At 55.2% G+C, this 16,667-nt stretch overlaps 1 long non-coding RNA gene across 1 annotated transcript; it reads left to right on the top strand.

Moving 5' to 3' along the window:
* The first annotated feature begins 256 nt into the window (after positions 1-256).
* On the top strand, positions 257-6,369 carry LOC120638392. The gene is made up of 3 exons (XR_005660043.1): positions 257-507; positions 1,721-1,788; positions 5,803-6,369. It is a non-coding gene; the product is annotated as an uncharacterized LOC120638392 (long non-coding RNA).
* The last annotated feature ends 10,298 nt before the right edge of the window (positions 6,370-16,667 follow it).

Genomic DNA, 16,667 nt, shown 5'->3' with positions numbered 1-16,667 from the left:
CGGATGGTTGGTTGGATGGATGGATGAATGAATGAATGGACGGACAGGGGATGGGTGGGTGGATGGGTGATGGGATGGATGGTTGGTTGGATGGATGAATGAATGGACAGACGGGGGGAAGGCTAAATGGGTGGACCAGTGGCTGGGGGGATGAATGGAAGCGTGAACAGATAGGTGGATGAATGGACGGATGATGGGCGAGTGGACGAATGAGTGGGTCGGTTGGATGGACGGATGGACGGATGGGCGACTGGCCGAACGGACGGGTGGGCGGATGGGTGGGTGGGGGGGGTGGATGGATGGCCGGACGGAGGGATGGACGGATTTCCCAACCGGCTCAGCAGGCTGCCCCCGCCTAACGCTGCCCGCGCTTCCGGCCCTCACCGTCTCTTACCCGTCTTTTTCCTGCTGTTTCTCCCCAGCCCCGGCTCCCTCCTCCCTCAGTTATAAAGATCCCCTCGGACCTTGCCCAGACAGACCCCCAAAACGGTATCCACTGTATCGCCAGTAAGTAGAACCCTCTCGCTACCTATCGGCCCCGGCCCGCCGCTCGCTGACCGTCCGAGGACTCGCCGAGACCCCACCGACGGGGTCCGGAAGCTCCGGCTCGGCCCCGCGGCGGGCAGACGGGGTCGGGGGCGGGCGGGACGGCGGCAGGAAGGGGATGAGGGACCGGGAGGGGAGCCGCGCTCGGGCCGAGAGCCCGATCAAACCCGACGCTCATTACAAAATCCCGGCTCGGCCTTTCCTACCTCTTTCGATTCCGGACCGTTTCCCGGATTTTGTAACCTCTGCACGCTGCCTACCGTCCGCGTCCTTAACGGGGCCGTGCGAACGAGCACGAGGGGACGACCAGCCCACGCGCAAACGTTCGTCCCCCTGGGGAGCCGGGGAACGAAAGAAAGCGGCGTTCCCCGCTGTTCTTTTCGGCTCGACTTCAAGCGTCGGCCTCCGAAGGGAGGTCGGAGGCCGGTCGGGCTGCCCCGAACCCTGAGGCGTGACTGTTTTAATAACGACTGGGGTATTTAAGCGCTGACTTTGTACCAGGCACCGTCCTAAGCGCTGGGGTGGATCTCAAATTGGACTCGGTCCCTGTCCCACCCGGAGTTCACGGTCTCCATCCCCATTTTACAGACGAGGGAACCGAGGCCCGGAGAGGTGAAGTGACTCGCCCGGGGTCACGCAGCGGACAAGGGGCTGCGGTCGCGTGAGGGTCACAGGGTCCGAGGGGAGGCGGCGAAGCCAGTGGGGACGTCACCGCTCGGGACTCGCCGTCCGTCTCGTGACCTTTTTAACCCCCCCGGCTCATCGTGGTATCTGTTAAGCGCTTACTATGTGCCGAGCACCGTTCTAAGCGCTGGGGGAGATCCGGGAGAATCGGGTTGTCCCACGTGAGGCGCGTAGTCTTCATCCCCATTTTCCAGATGAGGGAACTGAGGCCCAGTGAAGTGACTGGCCCAAGGTCACCCAGCAGACAAGTGGCGAAGCCGGGATTAGAACCCATGACTTTCTGCCGCCTAGGCCCGGGCTCTAGCCCCTAGGCCACGCTGCTTCTCACTCCTTGGGTGACGCCCGCCGGACGGCTCTCGGTGGCTTCAGGATTTCTCTCCCAGGAAAGACGGGGAGCAGGAGCGGGGGGATAGAGGGGGAGGGTCTTCCTCGTTTCCACCCTCTTCCCTGGCGTCGCGCGAGTCATGTGCCTTCTCCTCTCTCCCCACAGGAAAGAGATCTTCCAGTTGGAGTTACCCTCTCTGATTTCTCCCCCAGTGACTCCGACCAGGACCACAGGTAAAGGAATAATAATAATAATAAATAATCATGGCATTTGTTAAGCGCTTAACCATGTGCCAGGCACCGTACTAAGCGCTGGGGTGGATCCCGGCTCTGCCACTTGTCAGCCGTGTGACTGTGGGCAGGTCACTTCACTTCTCTGGGCCTCAATTCCCTCATCTGTAAAATGGGGATTAAGACTGTGAGCCTCACATGGGACCACCTGATGACCCTATATCTACCCCAGCACTCAGAACAGTGCTTCTGAACATAGTAAGCGCTTGACAAATACCAACATTATCATACAGGTCGGGCTGGACCCAGTCCCTGTCCCCCGTGGGGCTCACAATCTTCGTCCCCATTTTACAGATGAGGTCACTGAGGCACAGAGAAGTGAAGTGGCTTGCCCAAGGTCACGCAGCTGATAAGTGGCGGAGTCGGGATCAGAACCCATGACCTCTGACTCCCAAGCCCAGGCTCTTGCCACTGAGCCACAGGAAAGCCCCCCCGCCCCTCCTCCAGCCCACCCAGGGGTGACCCAATTCTCCGGTGCGGGGGGGGGGGGAGGGGAGGGGTTCTGCCAACCAACGGTCAGTCCTTGGGATTTCTGGAATGCTGACTGTGGGCAGAGCACTGTACTGAGCGCTTGACTAGTATAATAATAATGATGGCATTTGTTAAACGCTCACTATGTGCCAAGCACTGTTCTAAGCGCTAGGAGGATACGAGGTGATCAGGCTTTCCCACGTGGGGTTCACAGTTTTCATCCCCATTTTTACAGATGAGGGAACTGAGGCCCAGAGAAGTGAAGTGACTTGCCCAAAGTCACAGAGCAGACAAGTGGCGGAGCCGGGATTAGAACCCACGACCTCTGACTCCCAAGCCCGGGCTCTTTTCGCTAAACCACGCAATGATAGTATTTGTTAAGTGCTTACTCTGGGCCGAGCACTGTTCTAAGTGCTGGGGGAGATACAAGGTAATGAGGATGTCCCACACGGGGCTCACGGTCTTCATCCCCATTTTGCAGATGAGGTCACTGAGGCCCAGGGAAGTGAAGTGGCTTGCCCAAGGTCACACAGCAGACAGGTGGCGGAGCCGGGATTAGAACCCAAGCCCATATTCTTTCCACTAAGCCACGCTACCACAGAGATGGGAGATGCGGTCCCTGCCCACAGCGGGTTTGATCGATCAATCCTTCGTATTTATTGAGCTCTTACTGTGTGCGGAGCACTGAACTAATAATGATACTAATAACGATGGTTTTTGTTAAGCGCTTACTGTGCGCCAAGCACTGTTCTAAGAGCTGGGGCAGACACAAGGTCATCAGGTTGTCCCACGTGGGGCTCACAGTTTTACAGATGAGGGAACTGAGGCCCAGAGAAGTGAAATGTCTTGCCCAAGGTCACAGAGCAGACAAGCGGCGGAGCTGGGGATTCGAACCCGTGACCTCTGACTCCCAGGCCCGGGCTCTTTCCACTGGGCCACACTACCTTCTGACACGTAGGCCTGGGTTCTAGCCACTTGGCCTTGCTCTGGGGCTGAGGGGAGGGTGAATTTCAAAGGGCACACCGCGGAGGTCATCATCATCATCATCATCATAATGATGATACTCATTAAGCGCTTACTATGTGCCAAGCACTTTCTAAGCACTGGGGGGATACAAGGTGATCAGGTTGTCCCACGTGGGGCTCACAGTCTTCATCCCCATTTTACAGATGAGGGAACTGAGGTAGAGAAGTGAAGTGACTCGCCCACAGTCCCACAGCTGACAAGTGGCAGAGCTGGGGTTCGAACCCATGTCCTCTGACTCCCAAGCCCGTGCTCTTAGATACAAGTTAATCAGCTTGGACCCAGTCCCTGCCCCACGCGGGGCTCACAGTAGTCTTCATCCCCATTTTACAGATGAAGGAACCGAGGCCCAGAGAAGTGACTTGTCCAAGGCCACACAGCAGACAGGTGGCGGAGCTGGAATTAGAACCCATGACCTTCTGACTCCCAGGACCGGGCTTTAACCACTAAATAAGAAGAATGGTTATTCTCGGCCCGACACTGTGCTCAGCACTGAGATGGACACTGACTACCTGGGATGCTAAACCTCGGAGGAAACAATGATAATTATTATGGTGTTTGTTAAGGGCTTACTATGGGCCAGGCACTGTTCTAAACTCCGGGTAGATGATTGGATAGGACACAGTGTCCCTGTCCCAGTGGGGCTCACAGTCCTAATTCCCATTGTTACAGATGAGGAAACTGAGGCACAGAGAAGTTAAGTGACTTACCCAAGGTCACCCGGCAGACAAGTGGCGGAGCCCAAATCAGAACCCATGACAATTAGAACCCATGACCCTCTGACTCCCAGGCCCGGGTTCAATCCACTCCGCCGGGCTGCTTCCCTGATGTAGCTCGAAATGGCGGCTAGAGCGCCGGCCTGGGGGTCAGGAGGTCATGGGTTCTAATCCCCACTCCACTCTCGCCTGCTGTGTGATCTTGGGCGAGTCACCTGTCTCCTCTGGGCCTCGGTTACCTCAGCTGTAACATGGGGATTGAGACAGCGAGCCCCACGCGGGACACGGACTGGGTCCAACTTGATTTGCTCGCATCCACCTCAGCGCTTAGCTCAGTGCTGGGCACACAGTAAATGCTTAATTAAACAAATACCATAATAATAATAATAAGCGGTTGGAAGAGTACAACAGAACAACAGACACCTTCCTGCCCACGACGAGATCACAGTCTAGAGGAGGAGACACACATTAATATAAATTAATTGATAAACAGATAAATTACAGATATGTTCAGTGAGCGCTTAAATACCATAATTACCATTACCCGACCATACCATACGAGAAGCAGCCGTGGCTCAGTGGCAAGAGCACGGAGTTTGGAGTCAGAGGTCATGAGTTCGAATCCCAGCTCTGCCACCTGTTAGCTGTGTGACTGTGGGCAAGTCACTTCACTTCTCTGGGCCTCAGTTCCCTCATCTGTAAAATGGGGATGAAGACTGGGAGCCCCACGTGGGACAACCTGATTCCCCTGTGTCTACCCCAGCGCTTAGAACAGTGCTCTGCACATAGTTAGCGCTTAGTAAATACCGACATTATTATTATTATACCGTAATTATTGCAAAATTCCAAATACATCAGATGCCATAATCCTTATAAGTAGCATAAAGCAGCGTGGCTTAGAGGTAAGAGCCCGGGCTTGGGGGGCAGAGGTGGTGGGTTCTAATCCTGGCTCTGCCACTTGTCTGCTGGGTGACTTTGGGCAAGGCGCTTCACTTCTCTGGGCCTCAGTGACCTCATCTGCAAAATGGGGATGAAGACTGGGAGCCCCACATGGGACAACCTGATGACCCTGTATCTCCCCCAGCGCTTAGAACAGTGCTTGGCGCAGAGTAAGCGTTTAACAAATACCATTATGAACCCCGGCTCCGCCACTTGTCAGCTGCGTGACCTTGGGCAAGTCACTTCACTTCTCTGGGCCTCAGTGACCTCATCTGCAAAATGGGCAACAAGACAGTGAGCCCCACGGGGGACAACCTGATCACTTTCTATCTACCCCAGGGCTAAGATCGGCGCTTGGCACATAGCAGGCGCTTAACAAATGCCAGCATTAGTAGTAGCGTTATATTATTTATCGTTATGATTATTGTGTAGGCCGGAGGAGAGGGTGAGCCTGTGCTCACAGCCAATGGCCACTAGAGGGCAGCACCCGCCCACCGCGTCGCGCGCCCCGCCCATCATGGCGCGCGCCCCCAAGCCCCGCCCACCGGGTCGCGCGCCCCGCCAAGCCCCCACCCCCGTGTCGCGCGCCCCAAGCCCCGCCCACCATGGCGCGCGCCCAAAGCCCCGCCCAGCGCGTCGCGCGCCCCGCTCGAGCCCCGCCCACCGCATCGCGCGCCCCGCCAATCACGTCGCGCGCCCCACCAAGCCCCGCCCACCACGTCGCGCGCCCCGCCCACCGCGCGTGCGTCGCGCCAATCCCCGCGGCCGCCGGTCAGTGAGTGACAGGTCTCCGTCGCCCGCCCCGCAGCATCACCCTGCACCTGAAGATCTCCTGCCCGTCCTCCCCCGCCTTCAGCCACCCCCGGAGCCCCGGCCGCGCCGCGCCGCACGTGAGGATCGAAGTGGAGTCCGACTACAACGACGCGGACTTGGAGAAGCGTCCCAGGGACCTGGGCGGCGAGACCACCCTGTAGCCGCGCGCGCCCGGGCTTCCCGCCCGCCGACCAGGAGGCGCGCGCATGCGCGCTTTCCCTCGGCCCCTCCACCCCGCGTGACGCATGCGCACACAGGCTCTCCCCGCGCTCTTGCCCTAACCCACCGCGAGGCCTGCGCATACGCCCTTTCTTCCCGTCCACCTGTCACAGTGTGAGGCATACGTGCTTCTCCTCCCAACCTCCCAGCGTGTGCGCATGCATGCTTTCCCTCCCCCGCAACCTTCCCAGCAGGGAGCATGCGCACACACGCTTTCCCTCTTCCCACCTCTCAGCATGGGACATGCGCACACACGGTCCCCCAATCTCCCAGCGTGGAGCATGCGCACATACGCTTTCCCTCTTCCCGCCTCCCAGCGTGGAGCATGCGCACACACGCTCTCCATCTCCTAGCATGGAGCATGCGCACACATGCTCTCCCGGCCCCGCGTGGAGCATGCGCACACACGCTCCCCCGTCTCCTAGCATGGAGCATGCGCACACATGCTCCCCCGTCCCCGCGTGGAGCATGCGCACACACGCTCCCCCATCTCCCAACATGGAGCATGCGCACACCCGCTTTCCCGCTTCACACCTCCCAGCACGGAGCATGCGCACGCACGCTTTCCTTCTTCCTTCCTAGGGTGAGTAACAATAATAATAATAAGGCTGGTATTTGTTAAACGCTTGCTATGTGCCAAGCACTGTCCTAAGCGCTGGGGGTAGATGCGAGGTCATCAGGGTGTCCCTCGTGGGGCTCAGTCTTTCTGCCCATTTTATAGATGAGGTCCACTGAGGCCCAGAGCAGCGGAATGACTTGCCCAAAGTCACCCAGCCGACAAGTGGCAGAGGTGGGATTAGAACCCAGAACCTGCTGACTTCCAGGCTCGGGTTCCAGCCCCTAGGCCACGCTCACCTCCCCTCTGTTCCCTTTCGCCTCTGTACCTGGGCCCAGCGGGCTGCAGCGTGCTGGATTTAGGGCAGAGGAGGGAGGCAGGGTTGGGGGAGGGGAAGGCTACCCGGTCCTGGCTTCTGCAGGTTTGGGATGGGGCTTGCATAATCGTCCATTCCGAGCGCTTAGTCCAGTGCTCTGCACGTAGTAAGCGCTCAATAAATACCATTGAATGAATTTAGGATTGGACACTCTAGGGCAGCTGAGTTTTGACCATGACAAGCCCCGGGGGTCCCCAGCAGATCTGTGGTCATTACTGAGCGCTTACTGTGAGCAGAGCACTGTACTGAGCGCAGGGGAGAAGATGCCCAACTCCATCCACCTGGGCTCTCCAAGTTCATTTAACCACATTCCCCTACTCTTCCCCAACCAGGGCCTGCCCTCCAGCTCCTGTAATAATAAGTAAATAATCGTGGCACTTGTTAAGCGCTTACCATGTGCCAAGCACTGTACTAAGCGCTGGAGTAGATCAGGTAGGACACAGTCCCTGTCCCGCATGAGGCTCACACTCTCAATCCCCATTTTCCAGATGAGGGAACTGAGGCCCAGAAAAGCGAAGTGACTTGCCTAAGGTCACACAGCAGACAAGTGGCAGAGCCGGGATTAGAACCCAGGTCCTACCCACTCCCAGGCGTGGGCTCTTTCCACTAGGCCACGCTGCTTTCCATCATCATCATTATTATTATTATCCCATCTGTAGCCCCAAGGCTCTTCAATAGTGCGTCGTACTTACTAATAATTGTGTTATTCGTTAATGCCCCAAACTTTTGAGCTCTTACAGAATAATCCGATCGGTCCCAGGCTCCCGTCTGAGAGGAAGGGCAGTCAGTTATCTCAAGCCCATGAGGAAACTGAGGCACAGAGAAGTTAGGTAACTTGCCTAAGGTTGGCAAGGCCAAAGACGGTGCGGTATTAGAACCCAGGCCCGGGTACTTTCCCCTGGGCACGCTCCTTGCCAGTTTGTGTTTCGTTTTGTGACCAACCTAGTCAGGGATCCTCCTCTTCAAGCAAAGAATTAAGCCAAGCAACAACCTGGAACTCAGGACCCCAAGTGGAAGCTAAATTCCCCTCTGACTCTGAAGCTCTGCCCTTAGCTTTCGTCTAATAATAATAATAATGATGTTAAGCGCTTACTCTGCACCAAACACTGTTCTAAGCGCTGGGGGAGATACAAGGTCATTATGTTGCCCCCCGTGGGGCTCCCAGGCTTCATCCCCATTTGACAGATGAGGCCACTGAGGCACAGAGAAGTGAAGCGCCTTGCCCAAAGTCACCCAGCAGACAGGTGGCGGAGCCGGGATTAGAACCCACGTCCTCTGACTCCCGACCCCGTGCTCTTTCCACTGAGCCACTCTGCTTCTGTGAAGTTCCGGGTTCTGATTAACAAATTAACGCATTAACAAATAACGATAAAGCGTCCCGCTATAAGGAGGCCTTTGAGGTCTTGGAAAATGCGATTAGAGAGTAAAGGTGTACCTTGAAGCCGACAGTCAATCAGTACTATTTATTGAGCACCTGAGGTGTGCAGAGCAGTGTACTGAGCGCCTGGGAGAGGACAGTAGAGTAAGCGGGCCTGCCCTCCAGGAGGTGACAGTCTTCTGTATGCCGAGCGCTCGTTCATTCATTCATTCAATAGTATTTATTGAGCGCTTACTATGTGCAGAGCACTGTACTAGGCGCTTGGAATGGACAATTCGGCAACAGATAGAGACAGTCCCTGCCCGATGATGGGCTTACAGTCGAATCTGCATTGAGCGCTTGGAAGAGAACGATAAAGTCACGATCCCGGTCCTCGAGGAGCCCCCGGTCGAGCTGGGGAGGCGGATTCTCAAATCAGGTTCAGGTTGGGGGGCTCCAAGATGTGTCCAGAGGTGCTCAACTGCTCTACCCCAGTTTAGGAAGTTGGGGATGAACCGGCGAAAGGACGAGCCGACCAAGCCCCGACGACCGAGCCTCGGCTCCCGGCAAACAGGCAGGAGAGTAGGAAAAGCTCGGCTTCGAGGCCGAACCTCGGTCAGGCCACGGGGAGGCCACGGTCCCGTCAGCGTCGGAGATCCCCCCCCAAAATTTCTCATCCCGACTGTCCACGTTCTGTCCGGGGCATGCAGAAAATAATAATAATAATGTTGGTATTTGTTAAGCGCTTACTACGTGCAGAGCACTGTTCTAAGCGCGGGGGTCGGTACAGGGTCATCAGGTCGTCCCACGTGAGGCTCACGGTCTCAATCCCCATTTTACAGATGAGGGAACTGAGGCACAGAGAAGTGAAGCGGCTTGCCCAGAGTCACAAAGCAGACAAGTGGCGGAGCCGGGATTAGAACCCACAACCTCTGACTCCCAAGCCCGGGCTCTTTCCATTAAGCCACGCTGCTTCCCTAATGCGGTGATCGGGACGCTGTGAGCTCAGGGCCCGGGGGGGGGGGGGGGGTGTCCGTTTGTCGTTGTATTGGACTCTCCCAGATGCTTAGTACAGTGCTTTGCACACAGTAGGCACTCAATAAATGCAATTGGACCAGTGAATCGAAATCCCGTCGCTTCCCGGAGCTCTCGCGACTGTGCGGAAGGGGAAGCGTTGCCCTGAGAGGTCGCGAATGAGGAACCTGAACTCGTTCTGACCATTTCCCCTGTATTGTGGAACTAATCCCGCTTGGTAGGTAAGGAGCCACGCTTTTGAAAAATCGTCAGAATTTAAAGATAGGCCGACTTAGAGGAGTACTTGCCTTCGCCGTAAAAGCTTCCCGGACTCACGAGGAGCGGGTGTGCTTGATTAACGAGCTCAATTTGCTTTTTACCCAACCAATCACTGCAGTTTTCACGTCGTCGTGCTGTTTATACTTTTTTGTACATATATGTGAACCCAGCCCAATCCCCGAGGAGTCGGCAGGTTTTGTTCAATTGCTAGTTCGAGGTAGACCGTTTATATTTTATATTTGTCAAGCTGCCACAATCCAATAAACATTGAAATTCTGATCGCTTTTGCCCTGTTTCCGTTGTACGGCGCAATTATGATCATTAATAACGATAATAATAGCCGCGGTATTCGTTAGGAGCTTTCTATGCGCCGGGCACTGTACTAAGCGCTGCGGTAGATCAAACCGGGTTGGACACAGTCCCTGTCCCGTGTGGGGTGCACAGTCTCCGTCCCCATTTGACAGATGAGGTCACTGAGGCCCAGAGAAGTGAAGTGACCTCCCCCGGGTCACCCGGCAGACAAGTGGCAGAGTCAGGATTAGAACCCACCACCTTCGGACTCCCAAGCCCGGGCTCTATCCATTACACCCTGCCGCTTAGCGATTAGTAACTGTAGTATTTGTTTAGAGCTTACTGAGTGTCCAGGACTGTAGTAAACGCCGGGATGGATCCAAGATCATCAGGGCTGACACGGTCCCTGTCCAGAGTAGGGGGTCACCGTCTAAGTAGTCACTCAGTTAATCAGGCGGGGAATATGTCTGCTAATTCTGTTGTACTCTCCCAAGCGCTTAATCCGGGGCTCCGCGCGTGGTGAGCGCTCAATAAATACGATCGACAATCCGTGGTATTTATTGAGCGCTTACCGTGTGCAGAGCCCCAGACTAAGCGCTTGGGAAAATCCGATACAACACGTTCCCTCCCTCCCAACTGGGGATCGTGATGCTCTGCTGGCTGTGGGTTTTGTTTGTTTTCGTTCAGTCGTATTTATTGAGCGCTTACTGTGTGCAGAGCTCTGTACTAAGCGCTTGGGAAGGTACGATACGACACAACCCCTCCCAGCTGGGAAGCGTGGTGCTCTGCTGGCTGTGGGTTTTGTTTGTTTTCATTCAGTCGTATTTATTGAGCGCTTATTGTGTGCAGAGCTCTGTACTAAGCGCTTGGGAAAGTCCGATACAACACGTTCCCTCCCTCCCAACTGGGGAACGTGGTGCTCTGCTGGCTGTGGTTTTTGTTTGTTTTCATTCAGTCGTATTTATTGAGCGCTTACTGTGTGCAGAGCTCTGTACTAAGCGCTTGGGAAGGTACGATACAACACGTTCCCTCCCTTCCAGCTGGGGAGCGTGGTGCTCTGCTGGCTGTGGGTTTTGTTTGTTTTCATTCAATTGTGTTTATTGAGCGCTTACTGTGTGCAGAGCTCTGTACTAAGCGCTTGGAAAGTACAATAATTATCATTATACAAGATCGTCAGGTCTGATACAATCCCTTGCCCGGCATGGGGCTCACAGTCTAGGTAGGAGGGTATGTGGTTTAATCCCCCGTTTTACAGATGAGAAAACTGAGGCACCGACAGACTTTGTGGGCAGGGAACATATCTACCCACTCTTTTTTTATGATATTTAAGTGCTTACTATGTTCCAGGCCCTGTATTAAGGGTTGGGGTAGATACAAGCTGAGTGTGTTTACTCGTATTTATTGAACGCTTACTACGTGCCGGGCACTGTACTAAGCAATGGGTTAGGCCCAAGCTAATCAGGTTGCTTACAGTCCATGTCCCAGATTCATTCATTCATTCAATAGTATTTATTGAGCGCTTACTACGTGCCAGGCACTGTACTAAGCAATGGGTTAGGCCCAAGCTAATCAGGTTGCTTACAATCCACGTCCCAGATTCATTCATTCATTCAGTAGTATTTATTGAGCACTTACGGTGTGCTAGAGCATTCATTCACTGCATAGTATTTATTGAGCACTTACTATGTGCAGAGCACTGTGCTAAGCGCTTGGAATGGACAGTTCAGCAACAGATAGAGACCGTCCCTGCCCAACGACGGGCTCACAGTCTAATCGGGGGAGACGGACGGACAAAAACAAGTCAACGTCATCACGATAAATCGAATCAAGGGGATGGACACCTCATTAACAAAATAAATAGGGGAATAAATAATCTATACAAATGAGCACAGTGCTGAGGGGAGGGGAAGAGCAGAGGGAAAGGGGGCTCACTGACTTAATCCCCATTTTACAGATGAGGGAACTGAGGACCCCAGAAGCGAAGCGACATGACCGAGGTCACCCACCTGACAAGCGGCGGAGCCGGGTTTCGAACCCAGGTCCTTCTGACTCCCAGGCCCGGGCTCCAGCCACCGGGCCACGCCGCTTCTCGGTGTAAGCGTCTCTGTTAGGGATGGGAACTCCAGGAGGGAGGATGCGACCAAAGGGTCAGAAATGAGAGCCGAGAGCGAGGAGTGAAGGGTGCGGGCTGGGCTGAAGTGGGAGAGAAGATAATTCAACGAAGAGAGAGATCTCTAAGCCCTCGGTGAGGATTTCTGCTAGATGTGGAGATGCCAAACGTCTTATCCAACAAAAACACGGGGAAACACGGACTGAATGTTTCCGTGGGCAGAGGACGGGAGGTCAGCAAAGAGTCTGACGCAGTAGTTGAGGCCGGAGAGGATAAGGGCTTGGATCAGAAGAAGGACGCTGGGGATCAGCATCGTAGCAGATTGGATGGAGAGGAAAGGGCTCAGGACAGGTCACCCCGCTCCTCCGAAATCTCCAGGGGTTGCCCATCCGCCTCTTCATCAAACAAAAACTCCTCACCTTTGGCTTTAAAGCCGTCCATCTCCTCGCCCCCTCCTACCTCACGTCCCTTCTCTCCTTCTCCATCCCAGCGCGCACGCTCCGCTCCGCTCCTCTGGTGCCGCTCACCTGCTCGCTACGGCTCCATCTCACCCTATTTATTTTGTTAATGAATTGTACATCACCTTGATTCTATTTAGTCGCCATTGTTTTTACGAGATGTTCTTCCCCTCGACTCTATTTATTGCCATTGTTCTCGTCCGTCCATCTCCCCCGATTAGACCGTAAGCCCGTCAATCGGCAGGGACCGTCTCTATCTGTTGCCGACCTGTTCATCCCGAGCGCTTAGTACAGTGCTCTGCACATAGTAAGCACTCCATAAATACTATTGAATGAATGAATGAACCTGTCTCGTAGCCGCCCCCTGGCCCGGATGGCCCTCCCTCCTCAAACCCCCCAGACGATGACTCTCCACCCCTTCTGAGCCTTCCTGAAGGCCCGTCTCCTCCAAGAGGCCTTCCCAGACTCAGCGCCCCTTTCCTCTTCTCCCACTCCCTTCTGCGTCGCCCCGACTCGCTCCCTTCATCCATCCCCCCGTCCCAGCCCCACACCACCTATTCATTCATTCATTCAATAGTATTTATGGAGCGCTTACTATGTGCAGATCACTGTACTAAGCGCTCGGAATGGACAAATCGGTAACAGATAGAGACAGTCCCCGCCCTTTGACGGGCTCACGGTGTAATCGGGGGAGACGGACGGACAGAAACAATAGCAATAAATAGAATCGAGGGGATGTACATCTCATTAAAACAATGGCAAATAAATAGAATCAGGGAGATGTACATCTCATTAAACAGAATAAATGGGGTGATGAAGATATAGACAGTCGAGCGGACGAGTACGGCGCCGAGGGGATGGGACGGGAGAGGGGGAGGAGGAGAGGGAGAGCGGGGAGAAGAGGGTTTAGCTGCGGAGAGGTGAAGGGGGGGGTTAGAGGGAGCAGAGGGAAAAGGGGGGAGCTCAGTGTGGGAAGGCCTCTCGGAAGAGGTGAGCTTTAAGTAGGGATTTGAAGAGGGGAAGAGAATCAGTTTGGCGGTGGTGAGGAGGGAGGGCGTTCCGGGACCGCGGGAGGACGCGGCCCGGGGGTCGACGGCGGGACGGGCCAGACCGAGGGACGGCGAGGAGGCGGGCGGAGGAGGAGCGGGGCGTGCGGGGCGGGCGGTGGAAAGGGAGAAGGGAGGAGAGGTAGGAAGGGGCGAGGTGACGGAGAGCCTCGAAGCCTAGAGTGAGGAGTTTTTGTTCGGAGCGGAGGTCCGATGGGCAACCACTGGAGTTGTTTAAGAAGGGGAGTGACGGGCCCGGATCGTTTCTGCGGGAAGATGAGCCGGGCGGCGGAGTGAAGAATAGACCGGAGCGGGGCGAGAAAGGAGGAAGGGAGGTCGGAGAGAAGGCCGACGCGGTAGTCTAGCCGGGATATAACGAGAGCCCGTAACGGTAAGGTAGACGTTTGGTTGGAGAGGAAAGGGCGGATGTCTGTCTCCCTCCCCTCTAGCCTGCAAGTTCATTGTGGGCAGGAAACGGGTCTGTGTATCGTGTTGGACTCTCCCAAGAGCTTAGTCCACTGCTCTGCACATGATAAGCGCTCAGTAAATACGACTGAACGGAGAGCGCTCAATAGATACCATCGAAGGAATTGATTGATTGAAGGATTGCCCTTACCGTGTGCAGAGCACCGGTCTGTACTACGGTCCTCCTTCAAAACGAAACCAAAAAAAGAAAGGTTCACGGGACAGGCATCTCCACCCACCCTCTTAGAACTTCCCCAAAATTCACGTCGGAAGGTTCGTTTCCAGAAGTGTGACAGAACCCCGTCTTCTGATTCATTGAGAGGTAGTGGGTTCAGGTGGGGAGAAGGGGACATATTGAGAAGTTTTACCCCCCCCCCCAAATGTCTCTTTGTACAGATATTATTTTGTAAAAGTGGGCTGAGAGCCGTGGGTTTGACACCTGACTTTATTATCTGCGGGAGAACGGGGGATGATTGTGGTATTTGTTAAGTGCTTACTATGTGCCAGGCACTGTACCATGCGCTGAGGTGGCTAATAATAAATAATGTTGGTATTTGTTAAGCGCTTATTATGGGCAGAGCACTGTTCTAAGCGCTGGGGGAGATACAGGGTCATCAGGTCGTCCCACTTGAGGCTCACAGTCTTCATCCCCATTTGACAGATGAGGTCACTGAGGCACAGAGAAGTGAAGTGACTCGCCCCCAGTCACACAGCTGACAAGTGGCAGAGCAGGGATTCGAACCCATGACCTCTGACTCCCAAGCCCGGGCTCTGTCCCCTGAGCCACGCTGCTTCTCTAGAAGCAAATGGGGTTGGACACAGTCCCTGTCCCAGGTGCGGCTCAAGATCTCCATCGCCATTTTCCATATGAGAGAACTGAGGCCCAGAGAAGCGAAGTGACTTGCCCGAGGTCACACAGGAGGCACGTGGCAGAGCCTGGATTAGAACCCATGACCTTCTCACTCCCAAGCCCGGGGTCTATCCACCACACCTCTTTCTGTGCGAATCATCTCTTCGGGTGGGGGGGACCCTTCATTTCCGAGGGGTCACTCGGGATTTTCCAGAATTGGTATTCTCAAAAGCAGCAACATAGTGAGGTTTGTCTTTTTTTTTTATGGCATTTATTAATCGCTTACTGCGTGCCAGGCACTGTATTAAGCACTGGGGCACATCCAAGGTAATCAGGTCCACAAGGGACTTTACTGAATTAATCCTCGTTTGGCAGATGAGGGAATTGAGGCACAGAGAAGTGCCTTTTCCAAGGTCACACAGCACAGAAGTGGCAGAGCTGGGATTAGAGAAGCAGCGTGGCTCAGTGGAAAGAGCCCGGGCTTGGGAGTCAGAGGTCATGGGTTCGAATCCCAATTCCGCCACTTGTCAGCTGTGTGACTTCGGGCAAGTCATTTCACTTCTCTGTGCCTCAGTGACCTCATCTGTCAAACGGGGATGAAGACTGGGAGCCTCACGTGGGACAACCTGATTACCCTGTATCTCCCCCAGTGCTTAGAACAGTGCTCTGCACAGAGTGAGCGCTGAACAAATACCGACATTATTATTATTATTAGAGCCCAGGCCCTATGCTCTACCCACTAGGCAACACTGCTTCTCGGTGCTCTCCGCTTCCTTCGCTCCCGTGCCCGAGCCCGAGAGCCGCTGACGGAAATAGTTACCCTGCCGACCCCGTCCATCTCCACTCCATCCTTGCCTGCTTTAACCCTGCCCTCTCCTCTACCCGGCAACATTATTTCTCCGTCCCTTATGGCCTGTAGACTGTGAGCTGGTTGCGGGCGGGGGACTTGTCTTTTATTGTTCTGTCGTACTCTCCGAGGGCTCGGTTCAGCGCTCTGCACACAGTAAGCGTTCAGTAAATACGATGGAATGATTGACTCCCAAGCCCAGTGCCCTCACGCGTTGTTTGGGATGTTGAACTCCCTCCTCAAGCCCCCCCTCCTCCCACCCCCGACTCCTCCATCCCTGGCCCCTAATGACCTGGCCGCCTACCTTAGTGAGAACATTAAAGCCATCGGGCACGATTTGCCTACGGATCTTCCCTTCTCCAGTCCCTTCCTCCTCCTGCCCCTTCTTCAACTCTCCCCTCCTTCCCAGCAGGATCTCGAGATTCCCGCCTCCTCTCAAAATCCAGCCCCTCCACCCGCGCGTCTGACCCGATCCCTTCGCCCTTAGCAAAACATTTGCCCCCTCCCTCCTTCCCTCTGCAACTGTTGAAATCCCCAAATGATAATTATAATCCATCTCTTCCTCTCCAAACTCCGTGAGCGAGTCGTCTCCATTCTGATCCTCCTCGACCTCTCTGCCGCCTTTGACACCGTCGGCCGTCCCCTCCTCCTCCATACCTTATCTCGCCTCGGCTTCACGGACTCCGTCCTCTCCCGGTTCTCCTCTCACCTCTCCGGCCGGTCGTTCTCGGTCTCCTTCGCCGGCGCCTCCTCCCCCTCCCATCCTTTAACCGTCGGAGTTCCTCGAGGGTCGGTTCTCGGCCCTCTTCCGTTCTCCATTTACACTCACTCCCTCGGCGAACTCATCCGCTGTCACGGCTTCGACTACCGTCTCTACGCGGATGACCCGCGGATCTACGTCTCCGCCCCCGTCCTCTCCCCCTCCCTTCGGGCTCGCGTCTCCTCCCGCCTCCGGGACGTCTCCGCCCGGATGTCGGCCCGCCACCTAAAAC

The sequence above is a fragment of the Ornithorhynchus anatinus genome, chromosome 5, assembly GCF_004115215.2.
Source record: "Ornithorhynchus anatinus isolate Pmale09 chromosome 5, mOrnAna1.pri.v4, whole genome shotgun sequence".
NCBI classification, from domain to species: Eukaryota; Metazoa; Chordata; class Mammalia; order Monotremata; family Ornithorhynchidae; genus Ornithorhynchus; species Ornithorhynchus anatinus.
This window is presented reverse-complemented; position numbering and strand designations above follow the sequence as displayed.